Raw genomic sequence first — 21,436 nt, 5'->3', positions numbered from 1 at the left:
ATAGGTACCCAAAGTTTTTTTTTTAATTTTTTTCTTAGCTTCATTTTATGTGTATGAGTGCTTTGCCTGCATATATGTATGTGCACCATGTGCTTGCCTGCTGCCCATGAAGGTCAGAAAAAGGCATCATATGGCCTGAAACAGGAATAATGGATGGTATTAAGCTACTATGTAGGTGCTGTGAACTGAACCCAAGTCCTTTGCAAGAATTGCAAGTGCTCTTAACTGCCGAGGCATCTCTATAGACCAGGCACCCAAAGTTTCTTGCATTTAGTTTACTTCTTCAAAGATTTATAGAGTCATAAAACAACCAATTCCATACTTCTGCATTTTAGAAGGTTGATACAGCCAGTTTGTCAGACTGAGAAAAGGGCTCACCTCAGCAGATGGCAACTAATGTTAATTTCATGTCTGTAGCCTAGTAAAGGAATGGTTATAAATGCCAAATAAGTTACAATCCATATAAAGACCTCATGGATACTAATAGTCACCAGTTTGAGGTATATAGAAATTGAGAAACTTAAATTCTATCTATCTTCCATTTTTTTAAATGTGCAAACTAAAGTTCAAAGAAGTTGAATTTTTTTACCAAGTTAATATACTAATAGAACTTGTTGAGTGATTAGTATGCATATCTTCCAAACTAAGCAAGTGGCTCAAATAAAGGAGACAGGCACAGTATAAAACTAGGGATTCCAAGCTTTCATAATGTTTCCAGTTACCTTGTGGACACAAGTGAGGAAAGTCCATTTATTTTAGCCAATACAGCCCTTATGTATCTTCTTTTAATTAGTGTTGTTTTTATTTGAAAAAAAAAGAGGCACTGCACAGAAAGATATGATTTATCACTACTTGGAATCACATAATTTGTCCATCCCTTTATGTCTTCCACTTTAAAAATTTAAAGTTAAGAGCATGAATGAAGGGATTTATTTTATTAGCTCTGGTGTCTCAAACATCCAGAAGAATATTTGACACACACAAATCAAAAATATTAAGTTCTGTTTCATTAGGTTTTCTGTTGCTCCAAATAATGCCAGGTAGAGAACAGGGTGCCTTCCAGCTGGGGCTGGTAGAGAGGGAGTCCTCCATGTTATTGAACTTGAAGAGAGCTGCCAAGCCTTTGTAGACTGCAAGTTCTGACCAGCAAGGCCTCCCAGCATACCTGATGTTACAGAGGCATTTTCTCAATTGAGGTTCCCTTCTTTCAGATAACTCTAGCTTGTGTCAAGTTGATGTAAAACTATTCCACATAAATCCAATTATTAACATAGTATTCTTTGTATGCAATGTGATTTCTGTCACATGATTTTTAATACTTTTATTATGTCTTTAATTTCTATGTATTGGTCTTCATTTTGGTGATACCATGATTTTTTTTCTTAGTATCTTCACCTACAGATAGAGTTTTCATTGAAGATTAATTGGGTAGAGTAAATTATTATATCTTCATAATGATTCAACTCCTAGAATATAGCTGCCTTCTGCCTTCATCCAAAATATCTGCTCGAGGCTAAATTGAGGAGTTTGGGGGTCAATGGCATTGGCAGACGAAATTTCAAGACAGCCTAATATTGACTGTCATGTTGTAATCGTGATCACTCTTACGGAAATCTATAATGAAAAGGAGCAAGTTGAGCAAGGAAAGATACGAAATGCATAGTTTGAGGAGAAAAGTAGCACCAAAAAGTATAATGGGAGCTTAAGTCTAATGCTCAAGGAGTTAAAAGTATAAAGAAAATTCTGATGCTGAATTCAGGAAAAGACCCCACCTAGCTAAGCTTCTGATTTGTGAAATGGAAATAAAGAAAAGCTTAAGTATTTTTTGTGACATCAATTATTTCCTTAAAAAATAATTACTGGGCATCTAACAAATACACGAATGTATAAAATTCTCAATTAAAATCTATTTAAGATACAAAAGAACCAAAAATGAAATTCTATGATTAAAACCAGAGCAATACATGCAAAAAATTAACTGTCTGAGTCACCTCTACTAAAAGGAAACATTACATATTATTTTAAGATACTTTGAAAAGAATAATTAATAATTTAAACTATCTACAAATAGTTTGCTTATGGAAGAGAACTAAAATCAAATAATTTCACCATTCAAAAAAAAGATACTACAAAAAATATTATCATCAATGTGAATGAAAAACAAAACAAAACACAACAGTAGCAACAAACCTTTCTCTATACTTCTCATACCTCGATGATATCATACTTCAAGAGATAAACACCAGGATTCACATTTATCACTTCACTTCACACTTAATGCCAATTATTTTTTTTTTTGGTCTCTTTGTAGTTTTGGAGCCTGTCCTGGAACTCGCTCTTGTAGACCAATCTGGCCCCAAACTCACAGAGATCTCCCTGCCTCTGCCTCCCCAGTGCTGAGATTAAAGCTTACTTCTACCTATGCTGATAACTGAGTATTCCCAACATCTGAACTCAAAACTCTTCTGAAAACATTTTACTAACTCTCATTCTTTTATAGCATAATTTAAAATTCCATTTAAATGTAGATACTACTAAAAATCTCTTATAATTTAGACTTTTCCTTAGTATATTTTCACAAATGATAAAAATAATGTTGAGCATTATTTTAATAAAAGTATAAGTGAGGATGATTGATTATACTATGTCTTTGTAGTAACCATTTTGCTAAAGACTATTTGCTTTATAACCTACTTTCTTTACCATCCATGTGTTAAAAAGATTTAAAATTTTCACTGTCTTCATAAAATAGCTTTTTTGTTATACAACACATTTTGGATAAAATATCCAATGTTTAATGAAGAAAGACTTATTTTGAATATTCCAAATGGAATTTCATTTTGAATGTACCTCTCCTTTAAATCCAAACCCTGGAGGGCAAAACCAATAAACTTTTAGACTGAAAAAGAATAAAAAAATTTTTCTGGGTCTAACTAACTTTATTACTATGTGGCTAATGATATTTAAGATGTTAATATATAGTAAACTAAAGGTTGTGACATATTCAAATTTGTGCCTACCTTACAATAACATTGACTTTCTCAAATCTTTTTACAAACACACAAAAATTTTGAGTCAACTCTCTTGATATCTAGATTATACAAAATCATCAGCCTTTAATTTCAACAATGTTCCTGGTGTTTAATCAAAATTAACTAAATAACAGAGCACTGTGTTAGGAGGTTATGGACTCTTAAGGAGTTAGAGTCATGATGAAGGAAGTACACCACTTAAGACAGGCTTTGAGTTTTCATAGACTGGCCCCATGATTATTTCTCTATTTCTTTAACACAAAATGTGGTAAATTGGCCTTAAACTTTTGCTGCCATATTTTCCCCATCATTATGTATTATATTATTTATGGGGGCTATTAAGCAATAAAACCCTTGTTTCACTAACTTGTCTTCTGTTGGAGTATTCTATCATAGGCACAAAAATATAGCTAGTACTGAATTGGTAAGAATAAATGGAACCATTGCTGTGATAAAATGGCCATGGAGCCTTTATGCCTTTGGAACACTTTGTGAAGAATTTGAAACTTTAACCCTGAAAATTGGGAAGAGCTTAATGGGCCATTATTTTGAGAGTTTGGAAGTCAGTAATGTTGTGGGAAATGAGATGGTGCAGGCCCACCAATCCTATGTGGTTTCAGAGGGATACAAGGATTCTATTCAGATCTGGGCTAGAGGCTATTTGTATATTTTATGAAATAATCCGACTACATCCTTACAGTGTTCTGAAAAATTACATAAGGTTTAGTTAAAAAGTAATGAACTGATATATTTGTTGGAAGAATTTTCAATTCACATAAAATTGATTCTGTGGTATGGTTATTACCAGCAATTATTATGCAGGTCTGTAATGAAAAAGAACAATAAGTAGGGCAGAAATAAATAAATAAAAAGTGTGCAAAATGGAAAGGAGCACCAAGAAGTTTTAGCCTGCAGCCAAGTCCTGTGCTAAAATAGAAAATGATTGTCTCAGGGCAAAAACTCCACTCCACTCAGGCTCCAGCAGTATGGAAGAGGAGAGATAAAGGAGTTTTTAAAAGGTCATAGAAAGATGTAGTACGGAGGGCCTTGGACTTGCCACAAGGTAGGGTACCTTGTCCTCTCTTAGTACTGGAGAAAGAAGGGGTGGGAAGGTGTAGGGAGGGGAGTGAGTGGGAATTTGGGTTGTTATTTTTTAGAGTAATAATAATAATAAAAAGAAAGGAAATGCCTCAGAAAGTGTTCACTATCTTCTGTGTATGTTGACTGTGGCCCAAGTGGGGCAAATTTCATCCACATCTGGTAGCGTAACTTTTCAGTATCAGGACACTATTTTTAGAGGAATAACAGTATTAAAGGGTATCATAGTTTATATTTCTATAATTTCAGAAAGCTGTTAACTTCCAACAAATGTATGGCAGGGATCCAGGTCCCAGAAGAAGGCTTTGAAAGTTGAAGCTATGAAGCTGTAAAAGTGAGGGCTGTGTTTTGGTGAAGAACCCAAGAGATCTGCTAAGGAAGATTGAACATAAAAATTGGAAGCATCCCAAGAAAGAAATGTAAGTTGTGGACAGCAAAGCTGGGAAGACAGAGCCATCCAACCTCTTTGAAACTAAGGTCCCAGTTACTTCACATACATCTACAGGATTTGGTCTTTCTACTGTTGGGATTTTGTTTATGTTTGATCCAATATTCCTCATGGTACCCCTAATCCTCTCTTTTTAAAAATGGGAATATATACTCTGTGCAACTACATAATGGAAGTTTGTAACATTTTAAAATAGGGGTCAGTTAAGAGATTTCCTTGATTCTTAGAAAATACTTTGGTTTTTGGACTTTTGAATAGTATTGGGACTATTACAGGCTATGGAGTCTATGAAATTTGACAAAAATACTTTTTGAATCATGAGATGGCCATAGACCTTTAAAAGCCATGGCAACACGTGGTGATTTGAATGAGAAATGTCCTCCATATGCTCATATATTTGAATACTTGGTCCTCAGTTGGTGTGGCTATTTGGGAAAACTTTAAGAGGCAGATATTTATAGGAGGACATATATTACTGGGGGTGGACTTTATGTTTTTATAACTTGGGTACAGTTCTTGTTCCCCCCCACTCCCTTCCTCTCCCTCTTCTTCCTCTTTCTCTATCTGCTTCCTATGTGTGGATAAAATGTTATCCTAGCCTCATGTTTCTGCTGTCATGTCTTTCCCACCATAATATCCCCCTAAAAATGTAGCCAAAATAAACTCTTTCTTATCTAACTTGCTTTTTTCAGGGTATTTTATCACAGCAAAAGAAAAATAATATACTAAGAAATAATAACATAATTCACTATGTCTCCTAATTAAATAAGTTTTTAAGGTATTTCATTGTTATCAGGTATAGAAAATTATTCAACAGTATTATATTTTTTCTAATGAAAACTAGATGGGTAATATTACAAAATAACTTGCATTAAAGTCCCATTTCCCCTTCTGTTTATAAAGTTTAAAATGATATTTCTTAATTACTATAAACAATTTTAAAATATCCTTGATTTCTAACAAATCTGGCCTGCTGTTTCTATCCCAATAATTAATCACATTGATAAATGGATAAATGAAAAAAGAGGTTAAACATGTTATTTGATAGCATCTCAAATCTATAGCTGGACTCTCTAAACTTACTATTACATACATATTTTATTTTCCCAAGTATATTTGGAAAATTTATTGATTTCAATGGTCTTTTTTTCTGTAACCACAAAATATTCATAATTTCATTTATATGTTGGAATATATTATTTAGAGTGAGATTTGCCATATTCAAATTCAAATTTGAATATGAGAAAATTTTATAAAATTTTATAGGAAAGTGGGGAAATCAGGTCTATAAGTCTCAGATACTCTTACTTGAGAGCCAACAATTTTCTCCATTATTAATCATAGCCTAAAATTTAGTCGGAAGCCAATGAAATATATTATAAATATTTGGAAATTATTTTTAAATTCTTGAAATTAAAAATTATATTGAAACTCTTGAAATTAATCCCCATTAAAATATATACTTTAAGTAAAGTATAGATTTTTAAAAAGATATTTCAAGTATAGTACTTCCTATTTAAGACTTCATCTAACTTGATTTTTTATTTGTGGGTGATATAAATGACTTACTATGCACATAAAATCTAAACTTAGGAAAAAGGAAATCCACTGATTTTTAAATGTCATCAGGATGGAACAAACTGCCTGAAAAGTCTATTAATCTGAACATTTCAAATTGTGTTAGATATACAATAGTGATGGTTGTTGATATAAGCTACCAGTACAGTGACTTCATTACAAAAACTGAGAAATGAAATGTATGTGCAGGCGCGTGTGCACGTGTGTATACTAGAGTATCAGATCAAAATCCATTTATCTATATCAATAGTTCTCAATCTGTGTGTCATGAATCCCATATGGACCACACATCAGAAATCCTGAATATCATTATTTACTTTATGGTTCAAATAAGTAGCAAAATTACATTTGTGAAGTAGTAATGAAAGAATTTTATGGTTGTGGATCACCACAACATGAGGGCCTATATTATAGGATCACAGAGTTAGGACGTTTGAGAACCACTGGACCAACACAATCAAGATACAGAAGAGAGCTGTCAATACAAGGCTCTGCTCTAATTGCTTTTCTGTAGTCAAATCTAATCAATCTGATTTCTGTTCAGTTATCCCCCTATTCCACACTAATGTATCTTCCATTTCTATAATGTTATCTGCTTGAGAATATTACATAATGTATTATCTGTTATTTAAACTTTGGACATTTAGCACAATTCTCTTGATATTAATTTTTTTTTTTTTAATAATTTTTTTTATTAAGAAAAGAAGAAAAAAAACATAAACAAAAACATGTTTCCACCTCCTCCCAGCCTCCCATTTCCCTCCCCCTCCTCCCACCCTTCTCCCCCTCCTCCCACCCTTCTACCCCTCCCCCCACTCCTCTCCCCCTCCCTCTCCAGTCCACAGAGCAGTCCAGGTTCCCTGCCCTGTGGTAAGTCCTAGGTCCTCCCCCCTCCGTCCATATCTAGGAAGGTGAACATCCAAACTGGCTAGGCTTCCACAAAGCCAGCACATTAAGTAGGATCAAAACCCCATGCCATTGTCCTTGGCGTCTCATCAGCCCTCATTGTTCGCCATGTTCAGAGAGTCCGGTTTTATCCCATGCTTTTTCGGTCACAGTCCAGCTGGCCTTGGTGAGCTCCCAGTAGATCAGCTCCACTGTCTCAGTGGGTGGGTGCACGCCTCGTGGTCCCGACTTCTTTGCTCATGTTCTCCCTCCTTCTGCTCCTCATTGGGACCTTGGGAGCTCAGTCCAGTGCTCCAGTGTGGGTCTCTGTCTCTGTCTCCATCCATCACCAGATGAAGGTTCTATGATGATATGCAAGATATTCGTCAGTATTGCTCTAGGATAGGGTCATTTCAGGTTCCCAATCCTCAGCTACCCAAGGAACTAACTGGGAACCTCATGTTGGGCACTTGGGAGCCCCTCTAGGGTCAAATCTCTTGCTCACCCTAAAGTGGTTCCCTTAACTAAGAATTGTGGTTCCGTGCTCCCCTATCCACCTTTCCTTTATCCCAATTCTCCTGATTCCCCAAGTCCACCCTCCTTCCCTTCTACCTTTTCTCTCCCCATCTCCCCTTACCCCCATCCCACCCCACCCCCAAGATCCTAATTTTCTCCCCGGCAATTGGGTCTACTTCCCTTAGCCAAGAGGATAACTATATGTTTTTCCTTGGGTTCACCTTCTTACTTAGCTTCTTTAGGTTCACCTATTGTAGACTCCGTGGCCCTAATTTATGGCTAGAAACCAATTATGAGCGAGTACATCCCATGTTCATCTTTTTGGGTCTGGGACACCTCACTCAGGATAGTGTTTTCTATTTCCATCCATTTGCCTGCAAAATTCGAGAAATCATTGTTTTTTACCGCAGTGTAGTACTCTAGCGTGTATATATTCCATACTTTCTTCATCCATTCTTCCATTGAAGGGCATCTAGGTTGTTTCCAGGTTCTGGCTATTACAAATAATACTGCTATGAACATAGTTGAACAAATGCTTTTGTCATATGATAGGGCATCTCTTGGGTATATTCCCAGGAGTGGTATTGCTGGGTCCAGGGGTAAGTTGATCCCGAATTTCCTGAGAAACCGAAACACTGACTTCCACAGTGGTTGCACAAGATGGCATTCCCACCAGCAATGGATGAGGGTACCCGTTCCTCCACAGCCTCTCCAGCAAAGGTTATCCTTGGTGTTTTTGACTTTAGCCATTCTCACAGGTGTAAGATGATATCTCAAAGTTGTTTTGATTTGCATTTCCCTGATTGCTAAGGAAGTTGAGCACGACTTTAAGTGTCTTTTGGCCATTTGAACTTCCTCTGCTGAGAATTCTCTGTTCAATTCAGTGCCCCATTTTTTAATTGGGTTAATTAGCATTTTAAAGTCTAGTTTCTTGAGTTCTCTATATATTTTGGAGATCAGACCTTTGTCTGTTGTGGGGTTGGTGAAGATCTTCTCCCAATCAGTAGGTTGCCTTTGTGTCTTATTGACTAAGTCCTTTGCTTTACAGAAGCTTCTCAGTTTAAGTAGGTCCCATTTATTCAATGTTGCCCTTAATGTCTGTGCTTCTGGGGTTATACATAGGAAGCGATCTCCTGTGCCCAGCTCCTGTAGGGTACTTCCCACTTTCTCTTCTATCAGGTTCAGTGTGTTCGGGCTGATATTGAGGTCTTTAATCCATTTGGACTTGAGTTTTGTGCACGGTGATAGATAAGGGTCTATTTTCATTCTTCTACAAGATGACTTCCAGTTGTGCCAGCACCATTTGTTGAAGATGCTTTCTTTCTTCCATTTTATACTTTTAGCTCCTTTATCGAAAATCAGGTGTTCATAGGTTTGTGGGATAAAATCCGGGTCTTCTATACGATTCCATTGGTCGACTTCTCTGTTTTTATGCCAGTACCACACTGTTTTCATTACTGTAACTCTGTAATAGAGTTTGAAGTCAGGGATGGTAATGCCTCCAGAAGATCCTTTATTGTATAGGATTGTTTTGGCTATCCTGGGTTTTTTGTTTTTCCATATAAAGTTGATTATTGTTCTCTCCAGATCTGTGAAGAATTTTGATGGGATCTTGATGGGGATTGCATTGAATCTATAAATAGCCTTTGGTAGAATTGCCATTTTTACTATGTTGATCCTCCCAATCCAAGAGCAAGGGAGGTCCATCCATTTTTTGGTATCCTCTTCAATTTCTTTCTTCAATGCCTTAAAGTTCTTGTCAAATAGATCTTTCACTTCCTTGGTTAGATGTACCCCAAGATATTTTATGCTGTTTTTGGCTATTGTGAATGGTGAAGCTTCTCTGATTTCCCTCTCTGCTTCCATATCGTTTGTGTATAAGAGGGCGACTGATTTTTTGGAGTTGATCTTGTATCCTGCCACATTACTAAAGCTGTTTATCAGCTGTAGGAGTTCTTTGGTGGAGTTTTTGGGGTCGCTTATGTACACTATCATATCATCTGCAAATAACGAAAGTTTAACTTCTTCCTTTCCAATTCGAATCCCCTTGATCCCATTATGTTGTCTTATTGCTATTGCTAGAACTTCAAGCACAATATTGAAGAGGTATGGGGAGAGTGGACAGCCTTGTCGTGTTCCTGAGTTAAGTGGGATGGCTTTGAGTTTCTCTCCGTTTAATTTGATGTTAGCTGTCGGCTTGCTGTATATAGCTTTTATTATATTTAGGTATGACCCTTGTATCCCTAATCTCTCCAAGACTTTTAACATAAATGGATGTTGAATTTTGTCAAATGCTTTTTCAGCATCTAATGAAATGATCATATGGTTTTTTTCTTTCAGTTTATTTATATGCTGGATTACATTGATAGATTTTCGTATATTGAACCAGCCCTGCATCTCAGGAATGAAGCCTACTTGATCATAATGGATAATTTTTCGGATGTGTTCTTGGATTCGATTTGCCAGTATTTTGTTGAGGATTTTTGCGTCGATATTCATGAGTGAGATTGGCCTGTAGTTCTCTTTCCTGGTTGAGTCTTTGAGTGGTTTTGGTATCAGAGTAATTGTGGCTTCATAAAAGGAGTTTGGTAATGACCCTTCTGTTTCTATCTTGTGGAATACATTAAGGAGTATAGGTATTAGATCTTCTTGGAAGATCTGGTAGAATTCCGCATTGAAACCATCTGGTCCTGGGCTTTTTTTGGTAGGGAGGTTTTTGATAACCTCTTCTAATTCTTCGCGACTAACAGGTCTATTTAGATTGTTCACCAGGTCCTGATTTAACTTTGGTATATGATATTTATCTAAAAAAGTATCCATTTCCTTTACATTTTCCAATTTTGTGGCATATAGGCTTTTGTAGTAAGATCTAATGATTCTCTGAATTTCCTCTGTGTCTGTGGTTATGTCCCCCTTTTCATTTCTGATCTTATTAATTTGCAAATTCTCTCTCTGCCGTTTGATTAGCTTGGATAGTGGTTTGTCAATCTTGTTGATTTTCTCCAGGAACCAGCTTTTTGTTTCATTGATTTTTTGTATTGTTTTCTGTGTTTCTATTTTGTTGATTTCAGCCCTCAGTTTGATTATTTCCAGTCTTCTACTTCTCCTAGGTGAGTCTGCTTCTTTTTTTTCTAGAGCTTTCAGGTGGGCTGTTAAGTCTCCAATGTGAGCTTTCTCTGTTTTCTTTAAGTGGGCACTTAGTGCTATGAACTTTCCTCTTAGGACTGCTTTCATAGTGTCCCATAAGTTTGAGTATGTTGTTTCTTTATTTTCATTGAATTCCAGGAAGACTTTAATTTCTTTCTTTATTTCTTCCTTAATCCAGCTATGGTTCAATAGTTGACTGTTCAGTTTCCATGACTTTGTATGCTTTCTGGGGGTAGCATTATTGTTGAATTCTAACTTTAATCCATGGTGATCTGATAAGACACAGGTGGTTACTAATATTTTTTTGTAACTGTGGATGTTTGCTTTGTTACCGACTATGTGGTCGATTTTCGAGAAGGTTCCATGAGCTGCAGAGAAGAAGGTATATTCTTTCCTATTTGGATGGAATGTTCTATAGATGTCTGTTAAGTCCATTTGATTCATTACCTCCACTAATTCTCTTATTTCTCTGTTAGGTTCCTGTCTGATTGACCTGTCCATTGGTGAGAGAGGAGTGTTGAAGTCTCCTACTATTAGTGTGTGCGGTTTGATGTCTGCCTTGAATTTTAGCAATGTTTCTTTTATGTACGTGGGTGCTTTTATATTAGGGGCATAGATGTTCAGGATTGAGACTTCATCCTGATGAACTGTTCCTGTTATGAGTATAAAATGCCCCTCTCCATCTCTTCTGATTGATTTAAGTTTAAAGTCAACTTTGTTAGAGATTAGTATGGCCACACCTGCCTGTTTCTTAGGACCATTTGCTTGATAGGCCTTTTCCCAGCCCTTTACTCTGAGTAGGTGCCTGTCTTTGTGGTTGAGGTGTGTTTCTTGTAAACAGCAGAATGTTGGATCCTGTTTTCTTATCCAATCTCTTAGCCTGTGCCTTTTTATAGGTGAGTTGAGTCCATTGACATTAAGTGATATTAATGACCAGTGGTTGTTAACTCCGGTCATTTTTTTTTTAGTCGTAGAGTTTGTGTGTTTCCCTTCTTTGTTTTGTGTTGGTGAAGGGTCTCTAGATGTCTGAGGTATTGTGGTCATTGTTGGACTCCTTGGTTAGTGATTTTCCTTCAATTACTTTCTGTAAGGCTGGATTTGTGGCTGCGTATTGTTTAAATTTGTTTTTATCCTGGAAAATTTTATTTTCTCCATTTATAGTGAATGAAAGCTTGGCTGGGTATAGTAATCTGGGCTTGCACCCATGGTCTCTCAGTTTCTGCAGTACATCTATCCAGGACCTTCTGGCTTTAACGGTTTCCATGGAGAAGTCAGGTGTAAGTCTGATAGGTTTACCTTTATAAGTAATTTGGCCTTTTTCCTTTGCAGCTCTTAATATTCTTTCCTTATTCTGTATGCTTTGTGTTTTGATAATTATATGGCGAGGGGATGTTTTTTTTTGATCCAGCCTATTCGGTGTTCTGTATGCTTCTTGCACCTTCATAGGAAAATCTTTCCTTAGGTTGGGAAAGTTTTCTTCTATAATTTTATTAAATAGATTTTCTGGACCATTGAGCTGCCCTTCTTCTCCTTCTTCTACTCCTATTATTCTTAGGTTTGGTCTTTTTATTGTGTCCCATATTTCCTGAATGTTTTGTGATGAGAGTTTGTTGGACTTGCTGTTTTCTTTGATCAGTGTGTTTATTTTCTCTATGGTATCTTCAGAATCCGAGAGTCTTTCTTCTATCTCTTGTATTCTGCTGGTTATGCTTGTTTCTGTAGTCTCTATTCGTTTACCTAGATTTTCCATGTCCAGACGGCCCTCTGTTTGTGTTTTCTTCTTTGCCTCCATTTCAGTTTTCAGGTCTTGAACTGTTTCCATTATCTGTTTGATTGTTTTTCCTTGGTTTTCTAGGGTATCATTCACTGATTTATTCAATTCTTCAAACTTTCTGTTATATTTCTCATCCATTTCTATAAGGGCGTTTTTTACATGCTGTTTAAGGGTGCCAATCACTTTCATGAAGTCAATCTTTTCTCCTTCCTCTTGATTAAGGGGTTCTTGTCCTCCCGTTGTGAGGTCGCTTGTTTCTGGTAGCTTCATGTTGCTTTTCAGCTTGTTGGGCGAATTCTTGCCTTGACGTCGGCCCATCTCTTCTTCCAAATGCTCCCTATGGATCTTCTTTTACCGGATTAGGTCTCCTTGCCTAACAAACGCTGTCTCTCCCCAATGTTGGCTCTCCCAATGCTGGGTCTCCTGGCACCGAAAGATCAGGCCTCCGTGCTGGTTGGGCAGCTCGCAGACAAAGCGCCTACCCCGCTTGGTGCAGGCAGGCCACAGAAACAAAGGAACTGCTGTCCGCCCGGGAGCCCCGGATACTCGGACCCTGCGCCCAGATAGGCTGGGCTGGGCGATGCCACGCGCCTAAAGAGGGCAGTGGGGGCGAAGTGGGGAGGGCTCTGGACGGAAGCTGGGTGGGCCAGGAAGAAAGAGGCAGCAGAGAGCCCAAGCAGGACAGGGGGCCAAGAAACCCCCGAGCTCCCCGTCCCAGGCTGGCTCCGTGGGCCAGAAACTCACCCCAATGCTGGGTCTCCTGGCGCCGAAAGATCAGGCCTCCGTGCTGGTTGGGCAGCTCGCAGACAAAGCGCCTACCCCGCTTGGTGCAGGCAGGCCACAGAAACAAAGGAACCGCTGCCCCCCGGGAGCCCCGGCTACTCGGACTCAGCGCCCAGATAAGCTGGGCGATGCCACGCGCCAAAAGAGGACAGTGGGGGCGAAGTGGGGAGGGCTCTGGACGGAAGCTGGGTGGGCCAGGAAGAAAGAGGCAGCACCCGGGGAGTAGAGGCCCTGCAGAGAGCCCAAGCAGGACAGGGGGCCAAGAAACCCCCGAGCTCCCCGTCCCAGGCTGGCTCCGTGGGCCAGAAACTCACCCCAATGCTGGGTCTCCTGGCGCCGAAAGATCAGGCCTCCGTGCTGGTTGGGCAGCTCGCAGACAAAGCGCCTACCCCGCTTGGTGCAGGCAGGCCACAGAAACAAAGGAACCGCTGCCCCCCGGGAGCCCCGGCTACTCGGACTCAGCGCCCAGATAGGCTGGGCTGGGCGATGCCACGCGCCAAAAGAGGGCAGTGGGGGCGAAGTGGGGAGGGCTCTGGACGGAAGCTGGGTGGGCCAGGAAGAAAGAGGCAGCACCCGGGGAGTAGAGGCCCTGCAGAGAGCCCAAGCAGGACAGGGGGCCAAGAAACCCCCGAGCTCCCCGTCCCAGGCTGGCGCCGTGGGCCAGAAACTCACCCCAATGCTGGGTCTCCTGGCGCCGAAAGATCAGGCCTCCGTGCTGGTTGGGCAGCTCGCAGACAAAGCGCCTACCCCGCTTGGTGCAGGCAGGCCACAGAAACAAAGGAACTGCTGCCCGCCCGGGAGCCCCGGGTACTCGGACCCAGCGCCCAGATAGGCTGCGCTGGGCGATGCTACGCGCCAAAAGAGGACAGTGGGGGTGAAGTGGGGAGGGCTCTGGACGGAAGCTGGGTGGGCCAGGAAGAAAGAGGCAGCAGAGAGCCCAAGCAGGACAGGGGGCCAAGAAACCCCCGAGCTCCCCGTCCCAGGCTGGCGCCGTGGGCCAGAAACTCACCCCAATGCTGGGTCTCCTGGCGCCGAAAGATCAGGCCTCCGTGCTGGTTGGGCAGCCCGCAGACAAAGCGCCTACCCCGCTTGGTGCAGGCAGGCCACAGAAACCTTGATATTTATTTGAAATGTTATGAGCACCAAAACGTATGGATTGTTTTATGCTTTCTTTTTTTTTTTTTCTTGTGGGCTTCCTCCCTTTTCTCTTTTTTTTTTCTTGTCAAAGCCTCCGTTTATTAGAGACGGGGTACAACTTTTATAGGGTAAAGAGTTGGGGGGTGGGCACAGGGGCCTGGGCTCTTGCCGCGTGGTTCACGTTGGTCACATGGTCCGAGTTGGTCACGTAGGCAGGAGGTTGTCTTCCGTCAGGTCACTGTAGGCCAGGAAGTTGCGAGTTGACACACCTAGATTCCTATATAGTTTGGAATGTGGGGTGGGTTCCGCTAACAGATAGCTCTCATTAACAGCCAATTTGGGTGTGGGGTAGGCTCTGTCAATAGAACTATTCCTAACACAATTAAGGGTGTGAGGTTCTCTGCAGACTCCCCAGGGTGATGGTTCCTATAATGAATTTAGGAGGAAATTGGCTCCTGACAGATCCCCCTTTCTTTTATAAAGACAGGCAGCTATTAAGTGAAGGGCATCAGGTCAGAGTCCAACCATGGTGTCAGATCCAAAGGAGAAGGGACTGGGACAAGGAGAGACCCTCCTCTCAAATGGTGAAGCAATTTACCTCTCCTGGGAACAGAGGGGTGCCTTATGATTCTTAGGTCGAGTGGGGACCAGGTCTTTATCCCCCTTACCCGTCCTAGGATTCCCAGTATCCTGTCTTAGGTTGGGGGATTTCCTGCCACAAGTCACCCATCCTTGGAGCTCCTCAAATGAGAGTATCTAGCGAGATTTAAAGTAAACAGATCACAGGGCGCCCTGGCTTAGGCTATGTGGAGGGCACTCCTCGTGCCTGGCACCATGCCATTTTTGAGCCGGTTTCTACAACCTCTGTATGGTGTGCTGTTCAGGCGAGGATCCACACTAACTCCTGTCATTGGGCCCCTGCGTCTATCATTAATAAAAAGGCTGTGAGGAGCTCCTCAAACAAAATATAATGATATAATTTGGGCACCAATAACTCCAACTTCCAGACAAGAAGAAAGGGCGTTTTCCAAACCCAGTATTCACCTTTTAATCTGGCCTTAGGTATCCTCCTTCCTAAATGCCTATTCCACATAAAATTACGTGTGCTGCCTGCCAACAATTAGGGCAGTGTAAAAGGGGTTTAAATCTAAAATTTTTTAACATATGCATTAAACCCAAACACTTTACAGCGTGTGTCAATCCTTTCCCAACATCTATAAGCAGTTATAAGTATCAGGTCAATTGTAGTAAGAGCACAATGACATACATTGTTGTTATTAAATACTACCAGTTCCAGTCTCTGAGCAACAGGGACAGGAACCCCAATCTTCCCCCTTCTTAAGTGAAGAGGCGTTAATATTTTAATTAAAATTAGTTCAGTGTTCCAAAGATTAAAACTGTCAGATGTTTAGTCTGCATCAGAAGCAGCTTAGCATTTGTGCTTCAGGGCAGGTGGGATTCCTGCTTTCTTAATCATGAATAAAGCATCTGTTAATATTAGTAGCATAAGTTTTAGTGTGTATTTATATTTTAATTTCTTTTGGATAAAGGCCCAATGCTGCTGTGTCTTATGGCAATTGGACATTTAGTTTGCAAGGCTACTAATATCTTTTCTATAGTACTAATTTTTTCATTAGATTATGAATTTGTTTGTCTAATTTTAATAATGCTTCATATAATATTCTATATCATTGTCCTATGTAACATCTGTGTATTGTGATTATTTTCTTCAGATATGTCTTAAATTTTCTTCCTTATCAAACCATATTCTATAATGTTAACAAATACAGTTTATCAAATGTGTGTATTGCCCTTTACATGTAAAATTTAAGAAATGTTTTCCTAGTTCTACAAACCGATTACTTTCTCTTAAGAATCATTTTCTAAAAGTTTTATGTTTTACATTAAAAACTTTGGCACATTTTGAGTTACATTTATATAACATTATATAAGGGGTGAGGTTTAAGTCAAGGTCTGTATTTTGGGGCTATAATTTAATTAATATTTTCAATTAATTTTGCTAAATATTTTCAATTACTCCAGCACCATTTGTTGAAAGACTGCATTTTTTATCCAATATCTCTTGAATGTATATGGATCAATTTAAGTATTTCTTTTTCACCTTATCACATTTAATTTAACTATTGTGTATATTTGTATGTGTGTGTTCAGGTGCATGCATATTACTGCACATGAGTGAAGAAGTTGAGGGATTTGACTGTCTTCTACCATATGGGGCCCAGGAAATGAACTCATGTCAATAGGTATGGCAACAGGCACCTTTACATTATGAGCCGCATCACTGGCCCTGAATTTACTTTTTTTAGTTATTTATGTGTACCTTACATTAATGCAATGAAATCTTGCTTTATATAGCTACGCAAATTATCTTGAAGAATGGAAAGCTAGTTCTCCTAATTTGTTCTTTTTAATTTAAAATTGATGACAGCACTTACAAGACCTGTACAAGCTCAAGCCAGAAAATTTCTAACATAGAGAAAGATGATGAAAGTACCTAAGCAGCTACTGGAAATTGCTAGCTACTGTGTGAGGGAGAGTCAGTTCTCTTTAAGGGTGTGGCCACTGGTTGATTGAACAAGCTCTAGTGGAAAGTCACTTATCAAAGATGGGCATCACCAATTATCATTGATGGTTTTTTAAAAGATGACATAATGTTGAGTATGTAGGGAAAAAGAATGGAAAGGCAGAAGAAATAAGATGGTGCTGTATGGAAAAGGAGTTGTCAGGGAAGGTGAATACGATCAAAAAACATTCTACGAAATTCTCAAATATGAATAAAAATTGAGATAAAATGATTTGGCTATTGAAATTCTTCTGTTTTCCTATATATTCTAGAGCAATATTTGAAGCATAATTAATAAAAACTCAGGGAGAGAAATTGTCATTCAACCTGCAGATCTGAAAAGCAAAGCAACTAGCCATTGGTTTTTACCTTGACCTCAGTCCAAAATGGCTATCCTGCCTCCAGGAATCTCAAAATGAGACTGTGAATGAGAGCTGCCACACCCCCCCCCCCCATTTTAAAATGCTCTCTAGGGTTGGGATTAAATGCATGAACCACTGGGATTGAAGGCATGAACCACTGGGATTAAAGGCATGCACTATCCGGTTTCTATGGCAACTACTTTGGCTATTGGAACCAAAGACTTAGCACTGTCTGGTCTGTAATGCTGACCAGTGGGGCTGTTTTATTCTCTGATATTCAGGCAAGCTTTGTTCATTAAAATACAAATGAAATTTGGTAACTCTATAAATACCAAAATTTATGGCAAATATATTACATGAAATCTAAATATCAATTTTAGAACAATTTATATCATCTGTTGATTTTTGTAATCTACAAATACTATATTAATATCCTAGTTAGATCTTTTATTATTCACTGTTTTCTAACTTTTACCATTCAAACGCTTTGCATGTTATGATAGACTGACAAGGAGAGACTTTATTTTTTCAATCTTAATGGAAAAATATTCAGTCCCTCACCACTTAATATAGTTTTGTTTCATATTTTTTGTACACTTGATTAAATATATGCATGACTATGTATTAATCAATTTTCAAATATTAGGCTATTTTTGCATCCCTAAAGTAAATTTCACTAGATCGTGAAGCATTTTTATTCCATGGTTTTCAATTTGCTAATATTGTATCAAATAGATTCCCCTACATTTGCTAGATTATTGGTCTGCATTTTAGTGATACCTTTGTGCATTCCTTGGCATGATTTAGTATCACTGTAATGCTAGATTCAAAGAATAAATGAAAAAGTACTTTTTCCTATTCTATTTTCTAAAAGACACTGTTTTTAATTGTTGATAATCCTCCTTTAGACATTTGGTTTGAACATTCCAGTTAAACAATGGGATTAAAGGTTATTTTTGTAAGATTTTAAATTACAAGTCTTTTTAAAGTAAGTATAAGACTATTAAAGTTAATTCAGTGGTATATTTTGAGGTTTTAGCCCACTTTACTTGAGTTGTCAGATTATATATTATTTTATTATATATAAAGTTGTTGGAAATAATATGAAAATTTACAGGTTTCATATTAATTCTGAGTTTTCAGATTAGTGCAATAAAATTTTCAAGTAGCTATATAGTAAGTAATATCCAGTGACAAGATAAAACTAGAACATATTCATTATTTTTAAAAAGTACCTATATCCTTACTAAAACTCAAAACTCTTATTTAAAATATTCTTGGAAGGAAGAAATTAGATTAGATGTTATTTGAAGGAAATTGTGTCCTGTACAACTTACCTAATAAAATTCAAATTCCTGCATTCCTTATCACAAGCTTTGTTTTCACTGAGTGAGAACAAGGAATGTGTAGGGTATAGGATCTGTTTTCTTCAAGTGAGGCAAATTAAAAATTCTGTCATGGCTGAGGGCAATGTTCAGTAGATTTATTAGCATGCACAAAGCTCTATGCTTAATCTCCAGTACTGAAAATAAAACCTCCACATTCAAACAAAAATTAAATAATCAACAAATAAATGAATAACCAAATGTAATTATGTCCTGTGACAGGTCATGGTAAGAGAAAACAGAAATTACCATAAGATGTATTAACAATAATGGTCATTAAAATGAAGTATTTCTACCAAATGCTGATAAAAACTAACAAAAAAGATATTTTTTCTTTCAGTTAACAAATTTATACTGGTCCATTAAATGTGACGTAAAAGTCATTATTTTTTTTAATTTTTTGGTTTGAACACATTTCAGTAATTTTTTATTTCACAAAGGTAACAAGCATTCCACAGTTACTGTTGTCCTAGTAATTGTATTAAGAGATGGTTCAGGTATAAAAGTAAACTTAGATCTTTGTCTAGCCATGCATTGTGACTCTAAGATTTATCTTTAGCATTAATTTTCTCCTTAGGAAATTAAGAGAAAATATAATTGAATCACTGTATTTTCAGAGCTTATGATATATATTTTCATGAATATTCATTTTCATAGGGAATTTTTATTTTTAAATTATAAAGGTATTTAAAGGGCAAAGTTAAATATTACGCAAAATAGTCAAATAAAATAGGTGTATGAGCTGAAAAGAGTAAAACTGTTTCTTTCACTCTTGCTCATTGATCTTCCAAAATTATTTAATATATATATGTGATGATATTTTATACATATATATATATAAATAGTATCCATTAAACAGAGAGGATAAAAGTCGGGACCACGAGGCGTGCACCCACCCATTGAGACAGTGGAGCTGATCTATTGGGAGCTCACCAAGGCCAGCTGGACTGTGACCGAAAAAGCATGGGATAAAACCGGACTCTCTGAACATGGCAGACAATGAGGGCTGCTGAGATCCACGGACAATGGCACTGGGTTTCGATCCTAATGCATGAACTGGCTTTGTCAGATATGGACGGAGGGGGGAGGACCTAGGACTTACCACAGGGCAGGGAACCCGGACTGCTCTGTGGATTGGAGAGGGAGGGGGAGAGGAGTGGGGGGAGGGGAAGAAAGGTGGGAGGAGGGGGAGAAGGGTGGGAGGAGGGGGAGGGAAATGGGAGGCTGGGAGGAGGTGGAAACTTGTTTTTTGTTTATGTTTTTTTTCTTCTTTTCTTAATAAAAAAATTATATAAAAAAAATGAATCTTTATGATGACATGGAAGGATGATTTCAATGTTAGTAACAAATGTCACTTTGAAACAGCACAGATCATTGTATAAATTTTACCATTATAATTGAGGATCCACTTTCATTTTGATCTTCATCACAAGTAGACCTAAAAGCAAGAAAAAGGCAAGATTTAAAATCATAATAAAAGAAATCCAGAAAAAGGCAAGAAAATATTAAATATAAGTTTAAAAGTGAACAGTCTCACGGTTTCAAAGTTGGAAACATCTAACACTTTGCTTCCTCCAAAATGTTTAATTGTCAATAGAAAAATGTTATAAAGTATTTACAAGACAGGTCAATCTTTTCAGACAATCCTAGAAATATATTTCTTGTCAATTTATAATTAAAATTTTTTTAAAATTAGAAATTCCAGTGTTTTGATAAGTTAGTATATATTTATACATGTATGTATAAACATATATGTACATATATGTATAAACATACATAAAAATAAACCATTATACTGTTTATATAATATTGAAATATCTTATAATTCTGTAAACACAAATATTTACTTAAATTGATTTTACACATAACAAAAAAAAACACAAAGTAATATATATGGAATCTACAGTAAAATTACTAATATATGCATTTCAACTTATCTAAGATGACTTATAATAAATCAAAGTTTATATATCATATATGAATAAAATGAATTAAGTAATGAACTACTAAAAATGAAGCAATTTCAAAGAAATTAGAAATGACTACAAAACTGCATATCAATCACTGTAGATATTTTATATTATTTCACAAAAATGTTTAATCACCAGCCTACAATTAGACAATAGTATTTACCAAGAATTTCCTGATATTTGAAAATTAACAACATTGTTACTTGCATCTAAAAGTATCTTATGGTACGTTTCTAAAGAGTATTTGTTGCAGTGCTACCTATAATCAGGCATAACATATCTGGCTTTTTTTTTTTAAAGAAAATGGCTCCCAAAGAAAGTGGTAATATTAGGATGTGTGGCCTTAGAGTAAGTGTGGTCTTCTTGGAGGAAGTATGTTAGATCACTTCCTGCGTGCCTATCAAGATGTAGAACTATCTATTCCAGTGCCATGTTTTCGTTCACACTGCCATGTCAAACCACGATGATAATGGACTAAATCTCTGAAAATGTAAGCCACCCCAATTACATGTTTTATTCCAGGATAAAAAGAAATTTAAACTATACGTAGCTACAAACCAAGCCTTACAGAAGGTAGTAGAAGGAAAATCACAACACAAGGAACCCAACCACACCCATAAGAACTCAGATATCTAACAACCCTCCACCAGCACTACTCAAAGAAGGGAAACACACAAACTCTACCACCAAAAGAATAGAAAATAACCGAAGTAAATAACCACTGATCATTAATATCA

Source organism: Microtus oregoni, unplaced genomic scaffold, assembly GCF_018167655.1.
Source record: "Microtus oregoni isolate MIOR12 unplaced genomic scaffold, Mior012 000107F_ref0000227, whole genome shotgun sequence".
NCBI lineage: Eukaryota > Metazoa > Chordata > Mammalia > Rodentia > Cricetidae > Microtus > Microtus oregoni.
This window is presented reverse-complemented; position numbering follows the sequence as displayed.